Raw genomic sequence first — 13,063 nt, forward strand, 5'->3', positions numbered from 1 at the left:
GTGACTGATTATAATTCAGTCCAGAATAGCTACTCAAAATATTCAGGTTTTTCTTCATATTTCAATTCTAGACTGCTGACTGTGTAACCTATTCATTATGGACAATTAATGTTGATTTGGGGTTTTCTGTTTCTGTTAAAGTAAGTGTCCATCATTGGGGGGAAAATACCAAGTATCTTAAAATACCGAAGACCTAGCTTTTCTGAAAATCTTCAAAGTAATTGTTCATTGCCACAAATGAATTCATTAAATTCAGCTACTTTTACATAAAAGAATGGTATTAGTTTTAATTAAATCTTGTACTCAGTATCATGCTGTGGCATGACAAATAAACCCCAGTTTTGTCTGATTTTAGAAAATGTTTAGATTTTGTGTAAAGAATCAATGCACATACGTAATATTTGTACTGTTTTCTTATTATACATGCACTCAAAAGTTCTCATTTTATAGATAATTCTTCATTTCTACCACATATGCTTCTTATATTGCATACACTTGGATTAGTGATTCAGAACATGGGAGACATTTAGTCTTAGCCCATAGCTCACAGAACTTGTGACATAGTGCTATCACCTACAGGGCTCAACCTAAAGATTACTGACTATTCTCTAGGTTGGTGCAGTCAATGTTGATGCTGATGGACCAGAGATCACAATTTGATAACCATTGTTCTAATGCATCGTAAGTATCAAATCATCCTAATCTGGTTTTAAGTTACATTTTCATGGCAACCATGGTAGCATACTAACTTGTATTAGTGCAGCCGTATTAAACTCCTCTTGCTATTGCAAAAAAAAAAGATTTACTTTTCTTTCCGTTTTTTAATATCTACATAAAAGCCTGGCAGGTTTTGTTAAAATATACACTAGTTTATTTCATCCGCAGACATCCTGTCAACATACAAAAAATTTAAATGGCATATCATGCTTGTTTTATATGGGATTTGGCTGTCCATTCTACCTTATTTCTTATGCCTCTCATTATACATCATTATCTTCCATGTACATTGTCTGGTTTGATTTTTCTCTATTGTGCCCACCATGTTTCTAAACTAGTAACCCTACACTTAATTTTCCCTTTGTGTACGATTCACACCCTACCCCACTCTTCCAGAAAAGTCATTCCCCATTCAGGCATTCCCTGATCATAGTACTGCTTTCTTGGCTCTTCATCATATGTCTTTCATTTACAAATGCAAGATTATTCACAAGTAAAATGTGCTCTTTTCTTTGCTATAACTTATATTGTAAAATGTTCTCTAGAATTTATGGTATATTCTGAATAAATACATATAGTAGCAGATGCATAAATATTCCCAGTTTGCCTGTTCTTCCCTTTATTTCATCCTTTATTTATTTATTTATTTATTTATTTATTTATTTATCCATTCATTCACTTATTCTTTCATTGTATATATCCTTATTTTTGAGTAGGCATATGTGTAGAGGTCAATAGATAACTTGGAAGAGTTGGTTCTTTTCTTCCACTCTGTGTGCCCTGTGGATTATCTTGCCTCCCAAGGCTTGGTAGCATGCACCTTTAGCAGTTGAGCCATCTCATTGTACCCTTCCTAAGTTAAATTATGTGGCTGGGAAGTTGGTCTATTTCTGCAGCCAAAAGGACCTAATGTATTCTGGTGTGCAAGCCCTCTTAGTCAGTTTTTCCATATGCAATTGTATTTAGTCTGATTACCTCAATTGCTATTAAATCCTTGGAGACTCGAAACACTCACAAGAACACACACATACACACAAACACAAACATACACGTGCAACAACAGATGTATGTGTCTATGCATGTGTACCTGCACATGCACAATGAGAGTATTTAATTTTTATTTTAAAAGCACTAATTGTTAAATTTTGTATACTACCTTATTCATGGCGTGTAAATTTGATTGCTTGTTGTTTGTTTAGAATTTGTAAAGCTCCATGTTTTAATCCAGGAACTGCAGTGTTCACGGGCAATATAGAACGGACACCGGCATGGGAGCATTTTCATCTGCTCCAGTGCTTCCTGAGGTATATCTTCAGTTGTGCAATGGAGGGGAGCAACTGTAGATACACTGTGTAGAAGAGGAAACACAAAGAGTTCAGATGTCCTATCTTGAACAGTCATTTTGCCACCCTGTAGAACCATTTCATCACTGTCTGCAATTCCCTTAAGTAGTTTTGTATTGAAATAATTATTTTATTTATTTATTCATTCATTCATTCATTTATTCTTCTTTCCCTTATGGGAATAAAAGTAAAAATCTTGGTTCATCAAATAAAGGTTTCACAGGTTTCAGTAAGATCAGAAATCACATTTTCCCTCATAGTGTACTTATTTTTTTTTCCGGAAAACTAATGTGTTCACAGAGGTCATAGCCTTCAGACTGAATATAGAGACCCACAATAAGACTAGGACTTAGCTATTTATTCTTAATAACTCCCAACTAGTTATCTCAGTAACCCTACATTTTGGATGCTTCATAGAAATTTTCAAGCCGTGATTCCAGTGGAACAGGATTCCATGAGGAAAACATGGCCAAGCTGCAGCCTCATCTCTTATTCCTTCCCAATGATGACTTAGTTAATGTTGGTGGAACTGACCACTCTATATGCCTGACACTGACATTTCTCTTGGAACAGTCTGCTTTCAACTGGCTGTCTTTTTTTTTAATTAAGAAAGATTTTATTCTTTAAAGGCAAAACAAATGCATTAACACACATCCAGATGGCCCAGGAAGCATTCATTGGATTTTATAAAAGAGAAAACTGCACTGTGGTCTTAAATGAAAGTCAAAACCATTTTAAGAACAAGCACTGCTTATGGGGACATGGATACATGGACAACTAAGAAGCCTATTTTCAGCTGTGTCGAAATTCTTGAGCAAGGTGAAGTAATAGAAGGTGGAGTGGCCACAGTCTCACTTTCAGACCCCTTTTCCCACTTAATGTGCTCTTGTTCTGCCCTGTTGACTTAGTCAGCAAGTAAATGTACAAAGAACCTAATATCAAAGGACACTTCAGAAGTCAAAAATAGGTTCAAGGTCATGGCTAAAGTTACCCCAGAGTTTGGGGGAGGGAGGTTCTCCAAAGCCATATTTCATAAAGTGACAGGCTCTAAATCTAGTCACATGTGCTTGCAGTAGAAAAAGAAACACTGGTCTTAATAGAGGCTGGTCTTCATGATACACAGGAACTCTTGCTCGTTGACCTCACCATCTCCATCTCGATCAGCTTCATCAATCATTTCCTGCAGCTCCTCATCTGTCAGGTTCTTGCCTAGCTCCTTGGCCACACACTTGAGATTCTTGAACAATATTTTCCCAGTCTCATCATCATTAAACAGCGTGAAAGCTTTCATGATTTATTCTTTCATGTCTTTCTCAGACATTTTCTGAGTCATCACTGTCAAAAAGTCACTGAAGTTCACCTTTCCTGTTCCTTCTTTATCAATTTCACTTATCATTTTCTTAATTTCTTCGTTCTTGGGCTCAAGCCCAGGGCCCTCATTGGCATCTTTAGTTCCTTGATGTCTGTAGTTCTGTTTCCATCAACACCAAAGAGATCAAAAGCTTCCCAGATTTCCTGATTCTGTTCTTCAGTAAGTTCAGGCTTAGGGCTTGCCCTTTTTCTCTGCACACTAGATGCCATGTTTGTCTTCTTAAAATTAGAGGCCATCAACCAATGAACTCTGCCGCTGGTTGTTAGGGCACCTAGGAATTGTTCTTATTCACAATCTTGGTATCTGGGATGTGTCCAATCAGAATAGTTCCCAATTGGAAAAGTTTGACTCCCTGGTGCCAGTCTATCTCACCAACCAGCATGCCTAAACCATCATTCTCAACAACAGACACCTGAATTTTCACCACTATGTACATTTTAAACACAGTAGTGTTCCAACTTACTGCTCTTTAGACTGTTAGCTAAAAATAACAGGCACGATAGAATATTAAATGTCATCTTTAGGTTTGCACTTTTTGTATGAAAAGCATGTAGTTTAAGAACCATAAACGTGCTTTTAAAATGTATATTCCCAAAAGTGTTCAGTCAGGGCGTCTTCTTTAACATGATTTTTTTCCTCATTATTTCTGGTATCAAGAAGTACTGCCCAAACAGCCAAATATGGTAATTTACCTAGAATGCTTACAAAATACTAACTTCAAATTGAACTTCAAACTTCAGTTAAATGAATGATCCTGGTTCTTCTGAGAGATATATTAATTATTTTACATGTAAACATGTTGTTATATATGGGAATAAACAAAGGCAAAATCGTTAGAACATGTTAAAGAATATTTAAGTAGCATATGTAATTTCTGTATAGGTATATATTGAGCCACTCATTACCAAAAAAAAAAAAAGGATTTTCTTCATAAATCAAAAAGAAAGGAAAAAGTTAAACTTTTGGTATAAAATATGTGCTAAGGATATACAGAGAAATAGACAGAGGTAAATATCAAGGACATGTTAGAGAATACTTAAGTAGCATATGCAATTTCTGAACTATATCATTATATATTGATTCCATCATTGTCAAAATAATATAATTTTCACAACTTTGATACAGAAATAATTACTTTTATTTAATATGTATTACATAAGCATGAATTTTTCATCTTTTAGAATCACATTAGAATATCTAATCACCTAATGATTATTGATGATATCTTTGTTTCATGTACTTAAACATGATATTTAATTTTGAAATAGGTTTGGGTTTAGTTATAGTATAAACTGATATTTTGGAGCCATAAACTAGCTTTTCCATAAAGTATATACCAATTTAAAAGTCTATGAAAACATGACTGTAAGCTGTGTTACTTACATAATACTTTGAACTTCTCAATTGTGAAAACAGTTGTACCTCAAGACAATTTCTGCCCCAGTGATTCACACAAATATTCACGTAATCTTGTACTTCCTGGACATATTTGTCATGTTCGTTTATGTCAGATAATTTTGTCCTGTGATCCCACTGTACAATTTTGAATATTGGATTAACATGAGCTGACTGAAAATGCTAACTATTCAAAAATCATTATAATGTAGAACAGATGGAAGGGCGAAATGCATAGAGCATGCAACACCTGTGAATTATTTTCAGATCAGTTACCAATCAGATTCTGGGCTCTATTAAAGGTGTTGACTTTGATCTTTTGCCAACCGTAAATGTTTTATCCAAAATAACTGTGATTTTGGCATAAAAGTTTTGGTAGATTATATAAAGGTCATTAGAGTTCTGTTGCAATGTAGATGATTGAATCCTTGAAGTTTGTAACTGTAATCAAATATTATAAATACCTAAAAATATGCTTGTAAATCTTAGCTTGTAATCAAAATGTGTCTGTTGTTTTCTGAGACACCATAACAATTATTATTGGCTCAAAATGTATATTGCTTTGAACAGTACTCATCATGAGATCTGTCATAAATGTTAGGAATGTAGAAAGTAAAAAGTGAGCTTAGCTTTGTGTTTGAATATTTACTCTTGATTGCTTTCATTTCTTGACAAGAAAACTCAGTTATAGCTAGCTTCATGTTCTAATTATACATAGTATCTGTATTTGGGTACTTAGCAAAAAATCATGCTGAAGTGAAATTAACTGTGTTGCAACATGATTGTTTGATAGTGCTGTATATATTTGTGATATTTCCTATGCAGGACACTATCCCATGAAACTGACATCAATTGGAGGGGTGTATTCATAATTTTCTACTGTTCTTAATAATTTTACTTGCTGAATTTTGTTTGCTTATGATGAAAGGAAACCATAAAGTTCTAGTAATCTCTGGATTTAGCATCTATCACCCTACTAATTGCTGTGTCCAGTTTGACTGGTATGACAGTTCTGACAGTAATATGTACCTTTTTTATTTATCCATGATAAATTTATTCCTAAGCCAATATGCGTGCACCTTTGAGTCATTTGGAACATTTGACAATTGAATTGCAGGGACAGCTCAACAAAAGTTGTGTAGCAGTGATATCAAAAGTCTCTAAGATACTAATACAGATAATAGATGGATCTAAGTGATGAGGAGATAAGAAATGGAGATATCAATAGGAAAATTCTTTGATGATTATTAAATGAATCTCTTAGGAATAGAACACTAAAATTATTGACTTTCATATCTTTAATATTTTAATCATTTGGTTCCATTCTCATATGATAAGTAAATTTTACCAATTTGAATTTGGTGTCATGGATATTATGGATTAATTTATTTGAAGTGAATGAGAGGTCAACATTTCCCCCTTTATAAGAAATGGATTATTATCTTATAAAATATTACCTGGTGACTATTTCCTTTCCCTCTTCTTCCAGTTCCCCACCACTTTATCCACACATCCAGATCTACTCTTTTTTTCTGTCTTTCATTAGAAAAACTAGGTTTCAAACAGATAAGAACCAAACATGACAAACAAAATATAGTAAGATAAAGCAAAAACCATCATATTGAGCTTGAACAAGACAACTTCACTCTTGGGAAAAGAGAGTTCCAAAATAAAGATATTTTATCAATCTGTTGGTTGCCATTTTGTCCTAATGACAGTGTCCTTTGCTTTACAGTTTTATGAGGTCCCATTTGTTGATTTTTGATCTTAGAGCATAAGCCATTGGCGTTTTCTTCAGGAAATTTTCCCCAATGCCCATGTGATCCACACTCTTCCCCACTTTTCCTTCTTTAGTTTGAGTGTATCTTCTTTGATGTGGAGGTCCTTGAACCACATGGACTTAGGCTTTGTACAGAGCGATAAGAATGAATCTATTTGCATTCTTCTACATGATTACCTCCATTTGTTGGAAAAGCTATCTCTTATCCACAGGATGGTTTTAGCTACATTGTCAAAGATCAAGTGACCATAGGTGTATGAGTTCATTTCTGTGTCTTCAATTCTATTCCACTGATCAACCTGCCTGTCTCTGTATATATACCATACAGTTTTTATCACTATTGCTCTGTAATACTACTTGAGGTCAGGAATGGTGATTCCCTCAGAAGTTCTTTTATTGTTGAGGAGAGTTTTCACTATCTTGGGTTTTTTTGTTGTTCCAATTAATTTGCAAATTGCTCTTTCTAACTCTATGAAGAATTGAGTTGGAATTTAGATGGAGATTACATTGAATCTGTAAATTGTTTTTGGAAAAATGGCCATGTTTGCATTAATGTTGCGAATCCATGAGGATGGGAAGGCTTTCCATCTTCTGAGAAATCCTTCAAATTCTTTTTGCAGAGACTTGAAGTTCTTGTCATACAGATCTTTCACTTGCTTGGTTAAAGCCATACCAAGTTATTTTATATTATTTGGGACTATTGTGAAGGGTGTCATTTCCCTAATTTCTTTCTCAGTCTGTTTATCCTCTGAGTAGAGGAAGGCTACTGATTTGTTTGAGTAAATTTTATACCCAGACACTTTGCTGAAGTTATCAGGGTCTGGTGGGACTTTTGGTGTCTCTTAAGTATACTATCATACCATCTTCAAATAGTGATATTTTGAACTCTTCCTTTCCAATTTGAATCCTTTTGACCTTCTTTCCTTGTCTGATCGCTCTGGCTCAAAGTTCAAATACTATATTGAATAAATAGGGAGAGAGTGGGCAGCCTTGTCTAGTCCATGATTTTAATGGGATTGCTTCAAGTTTCTCTCCATTTAGTTTAATGTTAGCTACTGTTTTGTTGTATATGGCTTTTACTATGTTTAGGTATGGGCCTTGAATTCCTGATATTTCCAGGTATTGTATCATGAAGGGATGTTGAATTTTGTCAAATGCTTTCTCAGCATCTAATGAGATGATCATTTTTTTCCCATTGAGTCTCTTTACATAGTGGATTACGTTGATGGATTTCTGTATGTTGAACCATCCTTTCATCCATGGGACAAAGCCTACTTGATCATGATGGATCTTGTTTTGATGTCTTCTTGGATTCAGTTTTTGAGAATTTTATTGAGTATTTTTCCATTGCTATTCATAAGGGAATGTGGTCTGAAGTTCTCTTTCTTTGTTGGGTTTTTGTGTGGTTTAAGTATAAGCATAATTGTGGCTTCATATATGGAATTGGGTAGTGCTCCATCTGTGTATATTTTGTAGAATAGTTTGGATAGTATTGGTATGAGGTCTTCTATGAAGGTCAGATAGAATTCTGCACTGTACTCATCTGGTCCTGGGCTCTTTTTGGTTGGGAGACTTTTAAAAACTGCTTCTATTTCTTTAGGAGTTATGAGTTTGTTTAGATGGTTTCTCTGTTCCTGATTTAATTTTGGTACCTGGTATTTTTCTAGAAAATTGTCCATTTCCTCCAGGTTTTCCAGTTTTGTTGAATATAGGCTTTTGTAATAGGATCTGATGTTTTTTTTTAATTTCCTCAGACTCTATTGTTATGTCTCCCTTTTCTTTTCTGATTTTGTTAATTTGGATACACACCATGTGTCCTCTGATTAGTCTGGCTGAGATTATCTATCTTGTTGATTTTTCTGAAAGAACCAGCTCCTGGTTCTGTTGATTCTTTGTATAGTCCTTTTTGTTTCTACTTGGTTGATTTCAGTCCTCAGTTTGATTACTTCCTGCCTTCTACTCCTCTTGGGTGTATTTGCTTCTTTTTGTTTTACAGCTTTTTGGGTGTGCCCTTGAGCTGCTAATGTATGCTCTCTCCTGTTTCTTTTTGCAAGCAATCAGAGCTATGAGTTTTCTTCTCAGCACTGCTTTCATTTTGTCCCTTACTTTTGGGTATGTTGTGCCTTCATTTTCATTAAATTCTAAAAAGACTTAATTTTTTTTTGTTTCTTCCTTGACCAAGTTATCATTGAGTAGAACGTTGTTCAACTTCCATGTACATGTGGGCTTTCTGTTTTTTTCGTTGTTATTGAAGACCAGTCTTAGTCCGTGGTGATCTGAAAGGATGCATGGAATTATTTCTATCTTCCTGTATGTGTTAAGGCCTGTCTAGTGACTGATTATATGGTCAATTTTGGAGCAGGTACCATGAGGTGCTGAGAAAAAGATGTATACTTTTGTTTTAGGATGAAATGTTCTATAAATATCTATTAAGTCCATTTGGTTCATAACTTCTGTTAGTTTCTCTATGTCACTGTTTAATTTCTCTTTCCATGATCTATCCATTGACAAGAGTGTTGTATTGAAATATCCTAATATTAGTGCATGAGGTGCAATATGTGATTTGAGCTTTAGTTAGGTTTCTTTTATGTATGTAGGTCCCCTTGCATTTGGAACATAGATATTTAGGATTGAGAGTTCATCTTGGTGCATTTTCTTTTGATGAATATGGAGTGTCCTTCCTTATCTTTTTTGATGACTTTTGGTTGAAAATCAATTTTATTAGATATTAGAATGGCTACACCAGCTTGTTCCTTCAGACCATTTGCTTGGAAAGTTGTTTTCCAGCCTTTTACTCTGAGGTAGTGTCTGTATTGGTCTCTGAGGTGTATTTCCTGTATGTAGCAAAATGCTGAGTCCTCTTTACATATCCAGTCTGTTAGTCTATTTCTTTTACTGGGGAATTGAACCTGTTGATGTTAAGGAATATTAAGGAATAGTGATTGTTGCTTCCTGTTATTTTCATTGTTAGAGGAGGAATTATGTTTGTGTGTCTCTCTTATTTTGGTTTTTCTTGCAAGGACATTACTTTCTGGCTTTTTCTAGTATGTAGTTTCCCTCCTTGTGTTAGACTTTTCCATATATTATCCATTGTAGGGCTAGATTTATTAAGAAATATTTTGTAAATTTGGATTGTCATCGAATATCTTGGTCTCTCCATCTATATTAATTGAGAGTTTTTCTGGACATAGTAGCCTGGGCTGGCATTTGTGTTCTCTTAGTGTCTGTATGACATCTTCCCAGGAGCTCCTGGCTTTCATAATCTCGGGTAAGAAATCTGGTGTAATTTTATAGGTCTGCCTTTATATCTTGCTTGACCCTTTTCCCTTTCTGCCTTTAATATTATCTCTTTGTTTTGTGCATTTCATATTTTGACTATTATGTGACAGGAGGAATTTCTTTTCTGGTCCAATCTATTTGGAGTTCTGTAGGCATCTTGTATGTTTATGGGCATCTCTGTCTTTAGGTTAGGGAAGTTTTCTTCTATAATTTTGTTGAATATATATTTACCAATCCTTTAAGTTGGAAGTCTTCACTCTCTTTTTTTTTTTTTTTTTTTTTATTAACTTGAGTATTTCTTATATACATTTCAAGTGTTATTCCCTTTCCCGGTTTCCGGGCAAAATCCCCCTCCCCCCTCCCCTTCCTTATGGGTGTTCCCCTCCCAACCCTCCCCCCATTGCCGCCCTCCCCCCATAGTCTAGTTCACTGGGGGTTCAGTCTTAGCAGGACCCAGGGCTTCCCCTTACACTGGTGCTCTTACTAGGATATTCATTGCTACCTATGGGGTCAGAGTCCAGGGTCAGTCCATATATAGTCTTTAGGTAGTGGCTTAGTCCCTGGAAGCTCTGGTTGCTTGACATTGTTGTACTTTTGGGGTCTCGAGCCCCTTCAAGCTCTTCCAGTTCTTTCTCTGATTCCTTCAACGGGGGACCTATTCTCAGTTCAGTGGTTTGCTGCTGGCATTCGCCTCTGTATTTGCTGTATTCTGGCTGTGTCTCTCAGGAGCAATCTACATCCGGCTCCTGTCGGTCTGCACTTCTTTGCTTCATCCATCTTGTCCAATTGGGTGGCTGTATATGTATGGGCCACCTGTGGGGCAGGCTCTGAATGGGTGTTCCTTCAGTCTCTGTTTTAATCTTTGCCTCTGCCTTCCCAGCCAAGGGTATTCTTTTTCCTCATTTAAAGAAGGAGTGAAGCATTCACATTTTGATCATCCGTCTTGAGTTTCGTTTGTTCTAGGGATCTAGGGTAATTCAAGCATTTGGGCTAATAGCCACTTATCAATGAGTGCATACCATATATGTCTTTCTGTGATTGGGTTAGCTCACTCAGGATGATATTTTCCAGTTCCAACCATTTGCCTACGAATTTCATAGACTCATTGTTTTTGATAGCTGAGTAATATTCCATTGTGTAGATGTACCACATTTTCTGTATCCATTCCTCTGTTGAAGGGCATCTCGGTTCTTTCCATTTTCTGGCTATTATAAATAAGGCTGCGATGAACATAGTGGAGCACGTGTCTCTTTTATATGTTGAGGCATCTTTTGGGTATATGCCCAAGAGAGGTATAGCTGGATCCTCAGGCAGTTCAATGTCCAATTTTCTGAGGAACTTCCAGACTGATTTCCAGAATGGTTTTACCAGTCTGCAATCCCACCAACAATGGAGGAGTGTTCCTCTTTCTCCACATCCTCGCCAGCATCTGCTGTCACCTGAGTTTTTGATCTTAGCCATTCTCACTGGTGTGAGGTGAAATCTCAGGGTTGTTTTGATTTGCATTTCCCTTATGACTAAAGATGTTGAACATTTCTTTAGGTGTTTCTCAGCCATTCGGCATTCCTCAGCTGTGAATTCTTTGTTTAGCTCTGAACCCCATTTTTAATAGGGTTATTTGTTTCCCTGCGGTCTAACTTCTTGAGTTCTTTGTATATTTTGGATATAAGGCCTCTATCTGTTGTAGGATTGGTAAAGATCTTTTCCCAATCTGTTGGTTGCCGTTTTGTCCTAACCACAGTGTCCTTTGCCTTACAGAAGCTTTGCAGTTTTATGAGATCCCATTTGTCGATTCTTGATCTTAGAGCGTAAGCCATTGGTGTTTTGTTCAGGAAATTTTTTCCAGTGCCCATGTGTTCCAGATGCTTCCCTAGTTTTTCTTCTATTAGTTTGAGTGTGTCTGGTTTGATGTGGAGGTCCTTGATCCACTTGGACTTAAGCTTTGTACAGGGTGATAAGCATGGATCGATCTGCATTCTTCTACATGTTGCCCTCCAGTTGAACCAGCACCATTTGCTGAAAATGCTATCTTTTTTCCATTGGATGGTTTTGGCTCCTTTGTCAAAAATCAAGTGACCACAGGTGTGTGGGTTCATTTCTGGGTCTTCAATTCTATTCCATTGGTCTATCTGTCTGTCTCTGTACCAATACCATGCAGTTTTTATCACTATTGCTCTGTAATACTGCTTGAGTTCAGGGATAGTGATTCCCCCTGTAGTCCTTTTATTGTTGAGGATAGCTTTAGCTATCCTGGGTTTTTTGTTATTCCAGATGAATTTGCAAATTGTTCTGTCTAACTCTTTGAAGAATTGGATTGGTATTTTGATGGGGATTGCATTGAATCTGTAGATTGCTTTTGGTAAAATGGCCATTTTTACTATATTAATCCTGCCAATCCATGAGCATGGAAGATCTTTCCATCTTCTGAGGTCTTCTTCAATTTCTTTCCTCAGTGTCTTGAAGTTCTTATTGTACAGATCTTTTACTTGCTTGGTTAAAGTCACACCGAGGTACTTTATATTATTTGGGTCTATTATGAAGGGTGTCGTTTCCCTAATTTCTTTCTCAGCTTGTTTCTCTTTTGTATAGAGGAAGGCAACTGATTTATTTGAGTTAATTTTATACCCAGCCACTTTGCTGAAGTTGTTTATCAGCTTTAGTAGTTCTCTGGTGGAACTTTTGGGATCACTTAAATATACTATCATGTCATCTGCAAATAGTGATATTTTGACTTCTTCTTTTCCGATCTGTATCCCCTTGACCTCCTTTTGTTGTCTGATTGCTCTGGCTAGAACTTCAAGAACTATATTGAATAAGTAGGGAGAGAGTGGGCAGCCTTGTCTAGTCCCTGATTTTAGTGGGATTGCTTCAAGTTTCTCTCCATTTAGTTTAATGTTAGCAACTGGTTTGCTGTATATGGCTTTTACTATGTTTAGGTATGGGCCTTGAATTCCTATTCTTTCCAGGACTTTTATCATGAAGGGGTGTTGAATTTTGGCAAATGCTTTCTCAGCATCTAATGAAATGATCATGTGGTTTTGTTCTTTCAGTTTGTTTATATGATGGATCACGTTGATGGTTTTCCGTATATTAAACCATCCCTGCATGCCTGGGATGAAGCCTACTTGATCATGGTGGATGATTGTTTTGATGTGCTCTTGAATTCGGTTTGCCAGA

The 13,063-nt window shown here is 36.1% G+C and overlaps 1 pseudogene; it reads right to left on the minus strand.

Moving 5' to 3' along the window:
• Positions 1 to 3,153: 3,153 nt before the first annotated feature.
• On the minus strand, positions 3,154 to 3,668 carry LOC134484142 (centrin-2-like; annotated as a pseudogene).
• Between the last annotated feature and the right edge of the window lie 9,395 nt (positions 3,669 to 13,063).

Source organism: Rattus norvegicus, chromosome X (genome assembly GCF_036323735.1).
Source record: "Rattus norvegicus strain BN/NHsdMcwi chromosome X, GRCr8, whole genome shotgun sequence".
Taxonomy (NCBI): domain Eukaryota; kingdom Metazoa; phylum Chordata; class Mammalia; order Rodentia; family Muridae; genus Rattus; species Rattus norvegicus.